Source organism: Lactuca serriola, chromosome 8, assembly GCF_051521515.1.
Source record: "Lactuca serriola cultivar US96UC23 chromosome 8, Lser_US96UC23_V15, whole genome shotgun sequence".
Classification (NCBI taxonomy): domain Eukaryota; kingdom Viridiplantae; phylum Streptophyta; class Magnoliopsida; order Asterales; family Asteraceae; genus Lactuca; species Lactuca serriola.
In genome coordinates, this window is record NC_136415.1 from 132,425,750 (window position 1) to 132,431,922 (window position 6,173).

Below are 6,173 nucleotides of genomic sequence, written 5' to 3' on the forward strand. Positions count from 1 at the left end.
ATAATTTTTCGATAAAAATAGTTTTTTAAAAATAAAAAAAACAAAAAAAAATGTTTTTGTGTATATTAAGGTATGATTATCATAGTTTAAGGAAACATGTTTGGTTGGAAAACACATGTGTATCCGTTATCTATTTTCGCGGGTACGCTTAAGTGTTTTGTGTCAAAATAAATTAGTGGCTGAGAATGATTCCCTCATTCTCAACCTTTTTTTTTCTCAAATAAACCTTCATCTCTCTCTCTCTCTCTCTCTCTCTATATATATATATATATATATATATATATATATATATATATATATATATATATATATATAATACTATATTATAAAAGAAGCATTTGTCCCTTCATCACATTCATTTAAAATTTCCATGTATATTTCATTTTACCACATTCATTTTAAACTCACATGACCTTTCATTTTCTTTCTAATAATAATTATAAGTTAGTTAACAAGGTTACATAAATATCAAACCTAAAGTGTAATTATATATAAACTAAATTTCAATATTAAAATAATCTCTTTATTTCTACTTATAAAGATATGTTTTTTTTAACTTTTAACATATTATACTTAATTTATTAGTTTTAATATATTGTTGGTTGTAAACCATTATCATTTTAAAGATACAATTTCGGAACAATTTGTATAAAATATTTAAATTATTAATTTGAATATAACATTACAGGGTTAACTTAAATATAAATTTTAGTTTAACTTAAACAACCCAAAGAATATTTTGTAAATAGTTAAAAGTGATTAATTGTAATGTCTTTCTAATAATGATTATAAGTTGGTTAATAAGGTTAAATAGATATCAAATCTAAAGTGTAATCGTAAATATACTAAATTTTAATTTTAAAATAATGTCTTACTTCTACTTATAAAGTTATGTTTTAACTTTTAACATGTTGTACTTAATTTTTTAGATTTAATATGTTGTTGTATGTAAGTCATTCTCATTTTAAAGCTACAACTTTTAAACAGTTTGAAAAAAATACTTTTGTTAATTTAAATAAAACATTTCAATGTCAACTTAAATATAAATTTCAGTTCCACTTAAAATGCCAAAGAATATTTTGTAAATAGTTGAAAGTGATAAGTTGTAGTGATAAATGCAAAAACTAAATTGTAATCTCAATTTAACTAAAATATTTCCTAAATATATTTTTATAATCGTTAAAAGTTTTCAAATAAGTAGCTTAAAATAACTTATAATAAAAATAGTTAAAAATAAATCTATATAAATGATTATATTGTTACCTTAAAATCAAAAAACAATGTTTGATGTTTTAAATAACTATAATGATAGAAATAAAAACAATAAGCAAAAAAATTGAAAAAAAAATAATTAACAATAACAACAACTATAAATAACATTAATAGATGTATATATTGTCATATAATTCAAAATAATCAATATATTATATCAGTTTAGTATATGAATTATTATATCAAATTTAACATTCGCCTAGTGTATGTGTGTGTATATATATATACACACACACACACACACACACTAGACGAATGTTCGCGCGTTGCGCAGAAACACCTATACAGTTGAAGTCTTTACAAATATATGTTGTTTTAAATATAAAAAATAACGTTATTGTTAAATTTGATATAATAATTCATATACTAAATTGATATAATAAATGAATAGGTTTATTCTCCTATTGACAAATGTCATAATATTATAACTTCTCATTGATATTATATTTCACATGTTATGCAAGTTTTAAATTTATCACTCTAATTTTATTAAATTAATAACATTAGATTAAAAAATAAATAAAATTAATACATATGACAAGGTGATATAACTTCACATATTTATTTAAATCAATGATTATAATTTTATATAACTAAATAAATATCTCTTAAACAATAATTTATTTAAAATAATTGATTAATAATTTTTAGTTTTTAATATGAAAGTTTGATTAATTTTGTAACCGTGTTTTTGTATTTGTAGAATGTTATTTTCATCGAAAATTTATTTTAAATATATTAAAATTCATAATTTTCTATTCTCTATAAATAGACATCCATATTGATATAGTTTTAAGATAAAATAAAAAAAATATATTTTTTATAGAGTTTCAGCTATCGTTATTCATAAGTAAAAAAAAAATGCATCGGATTTTTATTAAAGTAATTCGTTATTTACTTATGAATAAAACGCATGCTTAACTTTTTTTACAGCTTAGGTATTGTTTATATATGAATATAACACATTATAAAGTTTTCTTACATAATTTTTTTACGTAATATTTCATCACATGGTATATTTTTATATGAATAAAACGTGTATTAATTGTTGTAGTATGTTATATTCATATATTAATAAAACATTTTTAAGATTATTGTTACAGTTCATTTCTTATTCATATATAAATAAGTAGTATGTTAAAAAAAGATGAAATATTTTGAAAATTTGAACTACTTAGTCATATAGGAATAACAATTGAACTGTAACAAAATTAACATAAATATGTTTTTCGTATATAAATATAACTTAGTAGGAAAGTTAATACAGACTTTATTCATATGTGAATATAATATATGACGAGAGTTGATGTAAGCCGTAAAGAATTTATTATATGTTATATTTATGTATAAACGATACCTAATTTGTTAAAAAATTAATCATATTTTTTATTCATAAGTGAATAACGAATGTAGTGTACTAAAAATCTGATGCATTTTTATTTACTTATGAATAATGATAGTTGAAAATATAAAAAATATATTTTTTTTTTATTTTATCTTAAAAGTGTAGCAATATGGATGTCTATTTGTAGAGAATAAAAAATCATGAATTTTGATATATTTAAAATAATTTTTCGATAAAAATAGGTTTTTAAAAATTAAAAAAACGAAAAAAAAAAAAAAAAAAAAAAAAAAAAAAAAAAAAAAAAAAACTATGTTTATATATATTAAGATAATGATTTGTATAGTTTAAGGAAACATGTTATGTTGAATAACACATATGTATTTCTTTTCCATTTCTGCTAGTACTATAAAGATCTTTTTATTTTTATTTACTTATAAACAATAATAGCTGAAAATATAAAATATATAACCTAAGAAAGATGTCTCGCCATTATTTTCTTTTTCTTCTCGGTTTGAAACCAAATATTAATTATAACCACGACAAAGTAGTTTGATAGTGAAGCGTACATGTTGACTTTAATACAAAAACCCAATAGATAAAAGCCCATTGTTTTCATAGTCGTACCGTACATAACAAGGCCTGAATACAAATGACAAGCTTGTAATTATTTGACCCTTTTAAAAGATGAACAGATATCCTTTACACGTTACAATACGACTATAATATGATTAATATCACAATCACTATCATTTATGTTGGTAATATGCTAATTTGGACCATGATATATTATATTGGCATGAAAATTTTTGCCCTACTTGTTTTGCAACTCGTATAGATTAGGTTACGAATTTGAACAACCAAAAAGACATTGTTTAACGACATCCTCAAGTTAATCAAATATGACAATAACAGTATGAGACGACTACAAGCCGGCCACCCATCCTTATAACATCATTCTTTTTTGAAAGAAAATAAAACCAAATATAATGAAAATGTCAAAATCATTGTGACAATACAACCATAGAAAAAGATTGGTCAATCTTAACCTACAGGATATATACAAAGTTGGCATATTACTATATTGGGCTTCTTGACCACAAAGTTATGGACAATACTATAAGGAAAAAAAAACTAATTAGTTAGTTATAGATTTTTTTTTTGTTCAAAACATATCAAGTGGCAATAAGGAGCATTAGAATTCCACTGCCGCTATCAAGATCAACATCTCCTTAAGTGGAGGATCGTTTATAATTGAATATCTACTAAACTTAAACTTAATATGAGTTATATTAGAGTCACCTAGTTGTTTTATAGTTATTGTTTGAGTTCGATCTAACTGAGTAAGACTCGGTCTTAAATCTGACGGATTAAGATGTCTTTTAGAGAAACTAGGACCGAATCAAAGACTTCTAAGTATAATATCAAATAGTTCAAATATGACATAATCAAACTTAACATTTTACGGACCTATATACAAAACATATAAAAAGCCTCTAATATTTTACATTGTCATCTCTTCAACCCAACAAGTTCACTCTGTGATAGAGTCTATAATTGGTGGCAAAATGATCGATATTAGGCTTGGTCGATTCCGTCAACTAAGGTCACTTTCAAAATTAATGCATTGACATTGTACTGCAAGTTACCGTGGTCCATTTGGAGATGTTTGAATGAAGTTGCTTTTCAAAGCTAAATGTCCTCACACTCATACTTTATAGATGATGTCAAAATGATTTACTATTTTTTTGTGGATTTCTAGTATATAAAAAAAATGATTTATTGGTTTGTCCGTATGTCCAAGCCATGGCGGCTTCATTTTCTTAAAGTACTTTTGTGGATTTCTAATGATATGTTGATTTATGTTGTTTTTAGCTTCTTGTTAATTACTTCCACATAATTTTGATATTAAAAAGAATTGTAGTAATTATTATAATATATTTTGAATATTTTTTGTGGTATATAAATCTTGAAATCTTGTCATATCAATGTATAATGTTGTTAAAACTTTTATCAATTTATATTTAACATAAACTGCTAAGAATTTAAAAATTCTAGTTTTCATGGACTTGCATTCCAATCCAAACTAATTTTCTCATTCTTGACTTACAAAGATTGTAGTCTTTGTATCATTGTATCGTGTTTGTTATTTAAAGTCTTTTTCATTAAACAATTTTTGTTTCAAACCGGAAAATAGGTATTTCCATTTGATTGTAGAATAGGTATTTCTAAGGTTTTAAAAATCTCGTTATTGCTTCGTTATGGCGTGTCATAGTTTCAAGGCTTGTATATAAAATTAAATTATAATAGAATATATATTATAAATCAACAAATAACTAAGGCAACATCTACCGGAACTAATAATCAAATGACACGTGTCCATTTCTTTCTTCACAAGTAATGTATTGTGGAAGTGATGTGTTGTCATGTTTTCATTGATGCAAATATGTGTTGCCCTAATCATTCATTTTCCATATAACTCTTCCCTATATATATATATATATATATATATATATATATATATATATATATATATATATATATATATATATACACATACACGTTTAGGTTCTATTGAAAACAAAAAAAACCCTAAAAATGCATAAAAAAAATACTTAGATATCATAATATTTTTTTTGACGTTATATTCTTTAAAAACGCACAATTTTATGTAAAATCCACTGAAAATTTTGAAAAAAAATAAAAAAATAAAAAATAAAAAATATATAAATAAAAAATAAAAAAACAATTTTTCAATTTTTTTTTCAGCGAGTTTATAAAAAATCTGCGATTTTTAAAAGTATAAAGTCAAAAATAAAAAGATTTTTGATCTCTAAGTATTTTTTTTTTATGTATTTTTATGATTTTTAGGGGTTTTTTAGGGTTTATAAATATAAATATATATATATATATATATATATATATATATATATATATATATATATATATATATAGAGAGAGAGAGAGAGAGAGAGAGAGAGAGAGAGAGAGTTAGGCTCATTTGATACCGTACTAATTTTGTGAGATCGTGAGACGCAAACTAGAAATAATTTTAAAATGCAGAATAAAAAGAAAATTCTAAAATTTGTTTTTTTAATTATTATTTTAGTCATTTTATTTACCTAAAAATGTATAAAAAAATAAAATAAATTAAAAATAAATAAATAAAAATTCCCGTTTTTTTAAATATGTGGAATATTCTAACTGAATATTATATTGTATATATTCTAATGTGATTTGTAGAATATTAAAATATTCTAATATTCTACTAGATACGTAAAATATTCTAATACTCTACTTAAATATTCTAATATTCTACTAGAATACGTAAAAAAACGGTAATTTTTTTTATTTTTTTTATTGCTTTTTGGAAAACATAAATGACGTAAATAATATTTAATAAAAAATTTCGTAAATTTTCAATTATTTTTCATTTTAAAAATGTTTTTTTATCTATAAAATTAATGGTTAGGATTGCGTCTCTCAATCTCACAAAATTAGGCTGCCTCACATTATACTAACCCTATATATATATATATATATATATATATATATATAT